Source organism: Colias croceus, chromosome 13 (assembly GCF_905220415.1).
Source record: "Colias croceus chromosome 13, ilColCroc2.1".
In the NCBI taxonomy this organism is placed as follows: domain Eukaryota; kingdom Metazoa; phylum Arthropoda; class Insecta; order Lepidoptera; family Pieridae; genus Colias; species Colias croceus.
Genome location: NC_059549.1, coordinates 9,222,215 through 9,236,056, shown reverse-complemented (window position 1 = coordinate 9,236,056; position 13,842 = coordinate 9,222,215). Strand labels below are relative to the sequence as shown.

At 32.1% G+C, this 13,842-nt stretch overlaps 1 protein-coding gene and 1 long non-coding RNA gene across 2 annotated transcripts in view; both read right to left on the bottom strand.

The window, feature by feature from the left end:
• LOC123696804 (protein TANC2) overlaps positions 1 to 13,842 on the bottom strand; it is a 149,925-nt gene that overhangs the window by 61,968 nt on the left and 74,115 nt on the right. The gene's annotated exons all lie outside the window — the stretch shown is intronic.
• On the bottom strand, positions 3,264 to 4,238 carry LOC123696806. The gene is made up of 2 exons (XR_006752129.1): positions 3,904 to 4,238; positions 3,264 to 3,804 (listed from the first exon to the last, which is right to left on the bottom strand). It is a non-coding gene; the product is annotated as an uncharacterized LOC123696806 (long non-coding RNA).

Genomic DNA, 13,842 nt, shown 5'->3' with positions numbered 1-13,842 from the left:
TAATATACACTGTGTTAAACGGGTTAAAAATTACGAGAAAATGATAAGGTGCATTTTTATGTTTTGGAAAACTTTCGTTTTACTTACTGTTTCGTTTACATAATAGACGTTAAAAATTCATTTTATAATATTTGTAAAAACATGTTTACCGACGTGGCTGAATGCAAACCACGCCTTTGCCTATAAAATAGTAAAGTATCGACACGATCCATCATACGAGCAATCACTAAGACGAACTGTCATAGGGATCATCTTAGGCCGCGCCGGGTATAAAAATTACGTTGACTGAGATCCCCTTTTTTATGGGTTGTTGAACGGATTGGTGGGGTAAAGCAATTTGACAAAACTTAAATCCAAAATGGCGCCGACGAAAATTTTACATCTTTTCGTCATGGGTGTCATTTTCATGGTTTTTGGGGTAGCTATTAACGAATATGAGGTCAAAACTAAAATCCAAGATGGCGCCGACAAAAAATTTACATCTTTTCGTCATGGGTGTCATTTTCATGGTTTTTGGGGTAGCTATTAAACAATATGAGGTCAAAATTAAAATCCAAGATGGCGCCGACGAAAATTTTACATATTTTCGTCATGGGTGTCATTTTCATGGTTATTGGGGTATCTATTAATGAATATGAGGTCAACATTATAATTCAAGATGGCGCCGACGAAACTTTTACATCTTTTCGTCATGGGTGTCATTTTCATGGTTTTTGGGGTAGCTATTAACGAATATGAGGTCAAAACTGAAATCCAAAATGGCGCTGACGAAAATTTTACATCTTTTCGTCATGGGTGTCATTTTCATGGTTTTTGGGGTAGCTATTAACCAATATGAGGTCAAAACTAAAATCCAAGATGGCGCCGACGAAAAATTTGACATATTTTCGTCATGGGTGTCATTTTTGTGGTTTTAGGTGTGTCTCTTTAAATGATGTATCTCTTTAAAATACTCATACTCACTCATACTCTGTATAGGTTATAGCTTTGCATACGCTAAGTACGTAAAAAATACTTATAAAATGCCAGGTGTATCTTTTTTTTCAATTAGATTAATTCATAAAACTCTTTGTGTACACGGTACACCCCGTAAATGCAACCCGCCCAACTTTGTCACTCGCACGTGAGCTATCGTTTAATTATGTTTTCATAGACAAAATAATCACATTAGCGAAACGGTATATGCCGGCTGCACGAAGTTAGAGAAGAAAACATGGATTTTCAGGAAAAATTTAGCAAAATTTTTTTTATGTAATTTTGTTGTTTAAGTATTTTTACGTGATTAGGGTTTGCAAAACTACAAGTCCCTTAGCACTTAGTATACCGATAGTGGGGCACCCTGTATAGTCGAATTCTTATATACTACGAGAGAGAGAGAGAGAAATAATCTTAAAGAGCATTGAAATAAATGTTTAGGAATCGTCGTTGGCGCCATCTTGGATTTTAGTTCTGACCTCATATTGGTTAATAGCTACCCCAAAAACCTTGAAAAAGACACCCATGACGAAAACATGTAAAATTTTCGTCGGCGCCATCTTGGATTTTAATTTTGACCTCATATTGTTTAATAGCTACCCCAAAAACCATGAAAATGACACCCATGACCCATGACGAAAAGATGTAAATTTTTTGTCGGCGCCATCTTGGATTTTAGTTTTGACCTCATATTCGTTAATAGCTACCCCAAAAACCATGAAAATGACACCCATCACGAAAAAAAGTCAAATTTTCATCAGCGCCATCTTGGATTATAGTTTTGACCTCATATTCGTTAATAGCTACCCCAAAAACCATGAAAATGACACCCATGACGAAAAAATGTAAAATTTTTCGTCGGAGCCATCTTGGATTTTAGTTTTGACCTCATATTGATTAATAGCTACCCCAAAAACCATGAAAATGACACCCATGACGAAAAGATGTAAAATTTTCGTCGGCGCCATCTTGGATTTTAGTTTTGACCTCGGGTAATAGCTTCCCCAAAAACCATCCACATTTGCAAAATATGTGTTTGCTCCTTAGGAAAAGTTCAGATTTCCTAGGTAATGTGACGAATCTAATTTATTTAATTCGGACCGTAACTCGGAATAACATACATATAACATACATACATATTTTCTAAGAATTGTATACAATGCCGGATTTAATACATTGCCGGTAACATAATAATATGTATGATAATTCTTAAAAAAGTACATATTTTAAACATTTCTTAAAAAGCTTCTAGATATTGCATACAATTCCTAGAGGTTTTGTAAAACACACACTTTTTTTAAAGTTAGTTACTAACATACTTATCACAATAATTGTACCTACCTAGTTACTTATAAAAGTATAAAAATGAATTTTTAAAATTCGTAATAAATTAAAAATAATATCAAGTATGAAGATGGTCTATAAAATGGAATGCGCTTAGCGCTATGTTTACGTGAGCGTGATGTTCCCGCGAACCACGTGGCGACGTTAGATACCTAAATTTGAGTAACGCAGATTTGTGACAGCGTCCTTAAACCACTAGGATTTGTATACAATTCCTTGATTTCATACATTTCCGGTAACATATACATAATTACATTTTATTTATTTACATTAAGTATATACATAATTACATACTGATATTATATCTACCAGCTACCTATATTACATGTTTTAACTGATGTATTTATTTATTAGTATCTATCATATTAATAGAAATATATCTTTCACATAATATACTCATGTTAAATTATCATTATATACAATTCTAGACTGAAACTCCAATAGTCACTTGGGGTCACTGAAAATCAGTGGTGGTAAGGTATTAATCACATTGCCATCATATACTGAGTTGGCTCCATTTATCAGGTCACTCACTTCTTAGGAATAAGATTATTTTTATTTAATTATTTTTCTTTTTATTTCTTTTTGTTTTTCCTTTGTTTATAAATGTATCTCGTGTTGTGATCTTGACAATAAATGTTTTATTTATTTATTTATTTAATGTCTCTTACTGCATGCTTTTCATGCAGTTGTCCGCACCATATGTATTGTGGTCTTTGTCCATACACACTTTCTCCAAAGCCCTGCTTTGGTCATGTTTCATGTATAAGCTCCTGTATAGTAGTAAAATTTAATCAAATATTTAATTCTTATTTCTTGAAATTTGGTATAGTATTTTTTGTGTGATACAAATCAAAACCAACAGTCAGGTTAGGTAGACTACAATTTACAAAACTGGCAGGGTTGCCATGCAATGGTTGGTGGTTAGTGAAACACTTGACTCGACTGTAAGCTTGTATTGAACTGCTTAAACTGTAGAACAACAGGACTATATATTCTAGAGGCACACATACAATAGATTACACACTACACTGTACACTGTAAACTGTAGAATTAATATTAAAGACATAGTTCATTATATTTTGTAGTCTTTGATTATTTATACAACAGACTAGAAATAAATACTATGTATGCGATTATACCTATTCTAGCCATCCATTTTCGTGTTCCTTAAAATTAAGTACATCTTAGTCAAAGGGCAACTTATTGTGCCCTTGCCCGTAATGCACTCATAATTTCAAGTTGAATGTTTGTTATTCTTTATGTACCAAACACAGTCACGGCCACGGCGCTCATTCCATTTTACTGGTATTAAAACAGATGAAATCCTTCATGATCCCATATCCTTCTTAGTAGCAAATGTAGAAATCCCTTTCTTGTGTCTACAATGTTTTTGTGGAGAATCGTATTATTATTTACATTTGGGATGGATTAATTCTTCTCCTCTCTTGAACAAATTTGTTATTGCGAACGTAAGCAATAAGTCTGTAATAAAACAATCTTATATTGGGTTACAAATCCATAAACCAATCATTAAAAAATCATGTTTGTAAAAATTTATGTTCTGAGAAAATATCAGTTTACCATATAAAGCTTATTTTCTGCCTGTAGATTCTACATAACCTCACAGTCCATCCATAAACCATATTTAGCACTTATTTTTTAAATATTAGTCAACAATTAAAAACGAAAACAAACAAAGCTTCTCGTTTTGGTTTTGACAGAATCTCGTAAATAAAGTGAACTAAATACCAGTCATAATAATGTACTCTGTGACTAAATAAGTCATTTTACTTTGTTTATTTAAAAATCCGAGTAGGTATTTATTTTTATTATTATGTTGATTGACACTTGACGCCACAGACTTGAAAATAAAAGGTACGTGTACATATATTTACATTAGTGCCATCTAGTGGCTCTGGAAGTAAAAGAACTTCAAGTCTGTGTTTAACGTGCCATCTAGTGTGTTAAAAGCAAAAGACCAAGAGATATAATCGAACATGTAGTACGTTTTTTCCCCACTGGCGCTTTAATTGCGCAAATTCATAGTGCAACTTTTTTTGTATGGAGTGAACCGTCTGTTGTATACGTAGTATATTATTATTAGTCTGTGCTTCAACCTTTAGTTTAGTCTTTCTGTAAAGTAAATCTTTTGGAGTATTTAAAATGTGTATTACCTGAAACAAAATAAATAATAATTGATTAACATTTGATACAAGTTATAAATACTAGAGGCTATAATATAATGATTTTATCCTATTACTAAATAGAAACTGAACGCGTAAGTTCACCAATTAAAATTACACGAGTAAAATATCAAGATTTGTCATAATCAAACATTTCAAGTATGTATCGATAAAAAAATCCGCAAACGAAATCAATTAATTTATGCAATCTTGCATATTCAAAGTACGTGGAATGTATAGGTATAATAACCTAGTGCATCTGCAGACTGAAATAAGTGAGCCGCAGACGTGTAAAAAGTACAAAACACGGCTATATATAACTTGAACCTGTTACAGTACAGGCGCGTGCAGCAAACAGCTGATTTGAATTTGCAGTTTTTGAACTTTGACGTTCTTTTTATTTTTGAAGTTAATTTTACTAGAATGTGGGGTTAAAGAGAAGTTTTAAAATGGCAAAAAATATTAAACAAAAGAAAAAAAAACACATTTTAAATGTGCCATACTGAAATATTCATACGAAATGTGTGTTTGTATAAAGTTAATTTTTAGAAAAAAAACAAAAACCGACTTCAAGACTATACCTATACTATATGTACAAATTTAAACTGAAAAGTAGAAAATAATATTAAATAATAATAATGATATTAATTTTTTATATTAATTACTTTAAACTTTCAACGAAAAGGTTTCCTAAGTTATTTTTGAAGTCGGTGCCGCCCAAGAACAGTTTAATTGATGCAAAGGCAGCAACAAATGGAATGTACGGCGGCACGACGCGGCTGCGCGCAAGGGCAGACATCGTTGACGGTTGTGCATAAAAATTTTGATGCGCTTCTTTGCAATTTATAAGTAAGCTTACGTGCGATTTTCTGTTCTCTAGTAAAAGTTAAGGTAATTAATATAATAAATAGTGTAATTAATTATTAGGTTATTATTTTTTTATTAAGGATATTTTTGTTTTGGTTGGCACCGACTTCAAAAATAACTTAGGAAACCTTTTCGTTGAAAGTTTAAAGTAATTAATATAAAAAATTAATATCATTATTATTATTTAATATTATTTTCTACTTTTCAGTTTAAATTTGTACATATAGTATAGGTATAGTCTTGAAGTCGGTTTTTGTTTTTTTTCTAAAAATTAACTTTATTTTTAATTTTTAAGTGGAAAGTTTGTGTGTATAGGTATAGTCTTGAAGTCGGTTTTTGTTTTTTTTTCTAAAAATTAACGGTCATAAATAAACGCTCACACTCACAGCCCAACTCTAAAAATGTTTATCGTATCCGTGTATCCTAGGTGCCGTGGACAAACAAAATGTACGATTGTCAAAATTGGCGGAATGATCGCGTATCAAACATACAAAAAGAAAACATACTGTCGAATCAAAAACCCTCCTTTTTTGATGTTGGTTAAAAATCGACTAGCATGAAGCTCCTAGTCGAGACGAATCAAATGAGCACAAACACGGCGGAATTGCTTTATTTTATTACAGAGTTCCCATGGCTATTTACCGTCTCCATCATCAGACCCTGAATACCACATAGGATCGGAGTCCTTATGAATTACCGTCGCCGCACACGAGCCACGGGCCACGGCTGTGGCCCGTGGCTCGTGTGGCTACAAACGCCGCCACGAGAAGCTAGAAGCGTGTAGCGTGTGGCCGCCACAGGCGTAAACCGTGTGCGGCGAGTCCATATAAAATGTATGAAAAGTGCAGGAAATATGCCGGTGGCGGCGTTTCGTGGCCGGTGGCCGGTGGCCCGTGTGCGGAAGCCCTAAGACTCAAACACATTAAAATTCGATGGTATTACATAATTTTGTTACAGAGATCCCATACTCCTAAACCATTCATCATCAGCTTCATCATCAGCTCAGCAACATCAGATGGTGACCATTAGATGCAAAAATCTGCATAGATTAAGATAATTTCTGATAAACAGTGTATATGCCTACAAAATTTGAGGGTTTCCCTCGATTTCCCCAGGATCCCATCATCAGATCCTGACCTGGTGACAATGGGACCACCTCTGACGTATGACCTACCAAATAAAAAAAGAATTATTCAAATCGGTTTATAATTGCCGGAGTAATCGTGTAACAAATATACAAAAAAAAAAAAAAAATACCGTCGAATTGAGAACCTCCTCCTTTTTTTGAAGTCGGTTAAAAATAATAAGGCATGGTATTTTTCGGATTATATCTATTATATTATACACATATTATTATGGTAACTGGAGCATTAGCTTAATTTTTTTTTCTAATTTTTAATACACTTTTGTAACTGACTGTACATCGTGATTTAGAGATCGTTTTGTCAAACTAATTTTTATTTTCTTAAAGAAATATCTCCGACGCATAACTGTTAATGCTGAGATATTAATCATACTTAATTATGATCTTTGAAGTTATTTCTGGTGTTCAAAATTCCTGTGTTCAATCGTTACTCTAAATATGGTGAACTATTCGTATGTTATATTTAGATTTAATGTATATTATAAATAGTACAAGAGTTTGTATTGTTTTTATAGGGCCATGTGGTTGCTAAGCAACGAAGCTACCAATAAAATAGAAATGGTTTTGGCTATTAATATTTACTTACTTACTTACACTCGAGTAAGTAAACTTTATTAATATTTCTTAATTTGGAAGGCAATTTAACTCTTTGTCCACTTTGAAAGTAATTCTAGACACTGAGACTTTCTTTTTTAGATGTAAACTTAGACGCTAAAATCGCAGACAACAGTTACATTGAAATAAAACAAAAACATACAGAAATATACGTAAAAGCAGACTAAAATAACAAAACTCGATAAGCGATCATGTCTCGTCTCCCGTTAACCTGTTGTCTAAATAACATACAAAACAAAATATATACAAAGGATTGTAAACCTAATCACTCAGGCTAGTGATACGAAATTCCTTTACAAGGATAATGCATTAGGTAGAGAGGGTGTAAGCGCCTCACCTGGGCAAACATGAGTGAATACTAAATGAATAACTTGTGTAATTTAGTAATTTAAATTCTCGATGATTCTGGAATGTTCTTGAAGCTTATGGCTTTATTTATGTCTTAAGGCTGTAGAAAACTATTTATTGTTTTATATGCCAGTAAAATTAAGGAAAAATAACAGTAATTTTTGTTACTGACATGCCTCACAAGTTAATGTAAAAAAAATGCAGAATATATTCCATTAACATTTACTTCTCCTAATCCTGAAGGGTTTTTTTAGTCTTGCTATTTTCCGAGGAAAGCTAAAGGCTTATACACAACTCCATGGCCATTTTGAGCAGACCATCAGTGAAAAGTGTTGCAAAAATGGGAAAAAATATAACTTAGGAGTTGAAGTTACGTAACCAGCTAGATTTATATGAACTTTAGCCATTTTCTCTATCACAATATAATCACAGGAACCGACTATTCAATTCGTTTGGCAATACATACTTACAAGTTCTGGTATGTAATCAGTACGTCAAGTGGAACACACCCGGGGGCTTAACTACTGTCTGTTGACCCTGTTTTTTAGTTTTGTCTAATTCTAGACCATTTTCTTTCAATTGTATCTGTACTGTCAGAGGTGGACACAAATTTCTAGGCAATTGTGTTGTTTCCTTATTTTTTTTAATCGAAGATTACGTGAAAAGGTTATGTTAAAGTATTATATTAGGTATCATAATAGTGATTTGTTTATAAATAAATGAATGTGAGCGAATGAAAGAAGATAAAATACAAATATTCGAACTTTGGTTAGAGTTATATGTGAGTACAGGATACATTACAGATATTAAAACAAATCAATGCATTTATATAAATTCGGTAAAAACAAGATCTTCTCAAACGATTATCATAATATGAGATATAAGATTTGTTAACTTTTAAAAGAGTAACTGAATATCATTAAACCCAAAGTTTTGTTGTTTTTACGCGAAAAGAAACCACCCAATACAATATTGTGTAAAACTTATATCGCTTTTAATTCACATCCCAGTAAAAGGGCAATAAAATAAACATTTTATGTTGCACTTCATTAGCAATAATCGGCACGTAAATAAAAAAGCAGCATGAGGTTTTATTCAGCCCAGTATTGTGGCTTTTTATTGCAATAATATAGAAATGATATCACACCATTGCCTAGAAAGTATTGCTATTTCGTGTTTTAACTCCGTAACTATGAATTTCTCCCTTTATAAGTCTATCCCCCTTTCTTAACGTAAAATACCTACCCTTAACATTAAGACCCATATCTATGCATCACACATTTTTTTTATAACAACTTTGAAGTCATTGCGAAGGTGGTCATAGGCCAGTGAATTCTATAAATTTACGTGGATGAAACACATCATGATCATGCAATATTACCATGTGTATTCTATTTTGCGTGGACGTTTTATATGATCGTGCATTATTACCACGTATTTTGGTGATAATTCCATAAATGTATATGATGAATATAGCATTACGTCACACGGTCATGGGGCAATGTCCATTGTATATAAGCTAATAAAGGGTATATGAGTCACAGGCGCCAATATTGTGATGTGTTGGCATTCTTCAATGAAATCCGATGTACTATACGATCCAGTTATTGATGTTGAATGAAATTACAATCATTACTAATGCAAATTATGCAAGAACGACTGAGGCAATACTGCGATATGATTCTTCAATTAAATGGGAAATAATTTCAGTATAAACAGATACATTACATACATTACCTACATTCCAAAATGTACGGAAGGCTCAATTCAAAGCGTTTTTAATCTATTATAATGATCAATTGATGAATATGAGCGTAATGATCTTTGTCAATGATTTCTTAATCATGACACTTCAACTGCGGTATTAATAACTTAATTCTAATATTTAATGGTGATTGCTTATGTATTTAAATCTCAAACAATTTATTTATAAAGATACTTAAGCATCATAACATCTATGGAGATAAAGCTCTAAAAAAGACATTAACAACTCAATACATCAACATTCATGCTTTTAAATTGTAACATCAGTAATTTAGGATGAAACATAAACATTAAAGATGCTATCAAGGAATTCGTCTAATAAATTACTCTATGGAGTAATTTGTTGGTAGAACACCACTAGTCATAAATCATTGTTTAATGACCAAAACTAATATCGGAACCCTTCGTTAAGATATTCAAAACAAGAAGAAATTTATTCTTAATGGCTCACTAAATTATGGATAGATTTAGGTGTTCCTTTTTTCTATTTGGTTCAATGATTTTCAATCTGATAGGTTACCCGTATATACATATAGTATAGCATAATGTTTTTTTTTTCGTGGCTGAAGATTATAAGGCACCAGATACATTACGTTTTACATATAAATGCAATATTATAAAAAAACTAAAGGTATGTTTAATGCACCTTTCTCCTTGGTTGTACAATGTACAATGTACAGGCTGCATTTGACTGTTTAATATGAATATTATTTGCTTGCACAGGCTTGAATTGAAGTTACAGCTAATACTTCAGTCGAATCCCATTTAAAAGCTGTCCATCAATAACTTAATAATAACCGAAAAAATTCATTATATCCCACATCAAAGATAATTTACGCGGTCGTTGCAAAAAACGCTATCATAGTCAATTTATTGGCGAAAAAACTTCAACAAAAAACGAATGCAGAAAAATACGATACACGCTCAATTCTTTTGCCATTTCATTAAGTTGCCATTATAAAAAACCCACTTTCTCTAATTCGATGCCATGATTAGGTTTATTTGTATTTAAATTGAAATAAAGATTAACTGTATTTTGAAGTCCATGAATCTCATATTTAAAATGGCGGAACGGTACTTTGACATTTCTTAATTATTTTGACGTTTGCAATAATAGTTATATTGATTCGATTTTGTTTATTAAAATTTGAACTGATGTTAATAAATATGATGGCATATTATTACCACAAATTTTCTGCAAGATACAGTATATTTCTTAGCACATACATAAAAACATTTTTTTTTTTCAGTTTGGAGGAGGAACTTATTAAACAAACTTAACATACATGTTATAAAACAAAGTCGATACCCGAGAAGATTTTTTTAAACGTTGCCGCGCATTTTGCGATAGTGGTTCTCGATAAAGCGAGTGAAGCCGCACTCGATAGCTAGTATTCAATAAACCATTACCAAAAAGCAAACAGAAATCAATAATACAGTTTAAATAGAATTCGCAGTAATCACGTACTTACATTGTGTGAGTTCCCAGTACCATATCAAGATTTGCGATATCAAACAATAGAACGGTGATACACTCGCAATTCAGGGAATATACTCGATGAATGGACATTTTTAGTGTTTTTAACAATACTGTGAAGTGTGATTTTAATTCGCTTTTGCGTTATTTGTAGTCCAGTCAAGATTTTGGTACTAGTGGAAGATTATTTTTATATTATATTAGCTGTCTGCCCGCTGCTTCGCTCGCGCTGTCTTAAATTTTACAAATTGTATGTTAAAATATTCTTCGAGAACCATGTTATCTATAAGTGAACAAAAAACTGAATGAAAAGCGGTGCTGTGCATTGTCAGTTTATCGCGAACAGACAGACACGGCGGAATGACTTTGTTTTATAAAATGTGTAGATAAATGGTGGCTGAGTAGTACCTATGCTCATGTATTATGTCATACATTGTAGGGAGATGAAGTACCTAGCTAGTAAGTAATATTCATCATTTAATATGCCTTTTCTTTACCTTTCATTTAGTTATATATAAATATCTAGATCTCCTTCCAATACGGGATTTGTTGGTTGTCTGACTTTGATCTATTTGCTAACTTAAGCTGCAGCTTGGCTTGACACTGTCACTTTATAAGCCTCGAACTGTCTCGATGTACATAACGTCAGAGTAAATAGCATTCCAAATGGTCTATGATTTTAATTTTATCCGCAACTATGGTTTCAATAAGATACATATAAATCCGGAACACTATATTACGGTGCATTTACATCAAACGAACATAGAGCTAGAGCAAGAGCATTATTTCGTGATCTTTTAGTGTACCTAAACGAAAACTCGAACGCAACAACGAAATAATGATTTACGCCTGTTTACAAAATAATAATTTGATATGTCGGTTTAGAATGAGAATTCGCTCGTTTGATGTAAATGCACCGTTAGATGAATTGACACAACAAAATTAGGTCAATTCGAATAAATGCCCATATTATCTACACTTTATCGTAAATAGCATCAAATGGAGTGCTTCAAATACCATGTCACATATCCCGTTCAAAGCATCCTTAATTCGAACATTTCTGCCCACGCGCATCGTAAAGTGTCAAAATAATTACTACGATTACACAAGTATAAAGGATTATTTACAATTTGAAAGCATTTGTGAAACCTGTTTGGTAAAGGACCATTTTTTAGTTTACTGGGTTATATGCAATGTACATATTATAATGAAACGAGCATAGTGTGATTAAAGCAGTTAGTGAATTGATAGCCTAAATAATGAGCCTAATTCAAGACTCTTCAGTTCCAAGCTTAAAGTTTAAACTACACGTAGGTGGTAGGTATTGTATGAGGTATATACGTAGATACAGATACCTAGTAGATACAAAGAATATAAAATGATTGGAAATGTTGTTTTATTGACCATGATGGCACCAATTCATGCCAATTACGCTGCAGGCTGTTTTACAAATGATTTATTTGTCTGATTTATCACTTCTTATTCGCGTTTAATGGGCAAATATATTTTTTTACAGATTTTGATTTGCGCAGTTGTAATTCAAGGATACGTACACAACATTCGATCTTCATAAACGGCACACTAACACACACACGATTAGTCAAAGTAAGATGACATGATTCAACTATCGTGAGCGAAAAAGAGACAACTGGAGCAAATGTAGCTAATTAGCCACATTTTAACGTGTGCTAGTAAATAAACTCTTTACTTTAATTTTCAGTTGTTTAAACTTAAACGGACGGAGCTGTCAAATAAGTAAGAAATTAAAATAATAATAGATAAAGTTAGTAAAATGTTGTGGAAAATCACATCACACAAACAACGATACAAGATCGCTTTAATATAAAAAATAACCCATCATTATATTCATAAATTACACACGGGAAGGTCAAAACAATATAGCGATTTGCATGTGACGTCGCAAATTGCTGCCCATAACTATGTTGATCAAAATGGCATTGCAATAGATTCGCGGCCTATTTACATGCAATGATTTCATTTTATTTGTTACATAAGCAATTTGTTTGAGAGTACAACTGGATTGTTATACGCGATGGTATTTGAGCAATGAAGAGAAAAGTTAAAAGATCATACATATCTAACAAAATCATTGATTATTTGTTGCACTAGACCTCAGACGCTTTTGAACCGTTATAGTTGGAACTAGTACCTAGTCGATTATTTTGGAAGTCAGTTTAAATATGTAAATTGTCGCTATTAAAGTTAACATTTGGGCCTAATACTAATTACCTTGTATATATTTTTTATGATTGTTTTCCATAACAAATGTATTATTTATCTATATATAAATTATACTGATGTTTCAGATAATCTTCGATAAACATAGTTGTAATAAATAAATTATCTTTGACGCGGATGAAGATATTGCCGCCGGCTAATGTAATAAACATACTTGAAAAATATAAATCAAATCCTCCCAATTTGTCTTAAATTAAATTCCTCAATGTCTGAGTAACTATTAATAAAAATTCTCGTTAATATTATAATTTTTATGTATATTTCATTTATTAAGCACATCCTTCGCGCTTCATATCAGTAACATGAAATAAAAGTTAATTTAGAATATTGATAGCTCAGTGAGAATAATTTCATAATTAACTATCGACCGCGTCAAATTGGCGTGTTGACGGCTAAAATGGGGTAAAACAGCTATATTTCTGATCGTTTATTTATTGTTGCATATTATATATTATGCAGTAAGACAATGTTTATTTAAGTACATTTGATAAAACCGATGAACAGCGAATCAAAAATTCGATTATTAATTATTAGTTATAATCAAATACTTAGAATAAAATGCATTATTTGGAATGGAATAGAGGATATAAGTAAAGACAAGTTATGAGCACTATTCCTTACCACTACGTTCTCACTTATATGTATGTAAAACCTAAGTTCAAATTTTACGAGTTTCAACAATAATTTAATAATATAATGGTGTACAACAGTTACCTATAAATAATAATGATTCCAATAATTGCTTTATTAAAGCAATAAATTCCAATTTCACGGATAGCGTTAGGAAGTTTTCTCTATAAATCAGAAGATAACTGAATAACTTGTTAACACCTTAATTTATGATCTTGAACCTTAGAAGTAAT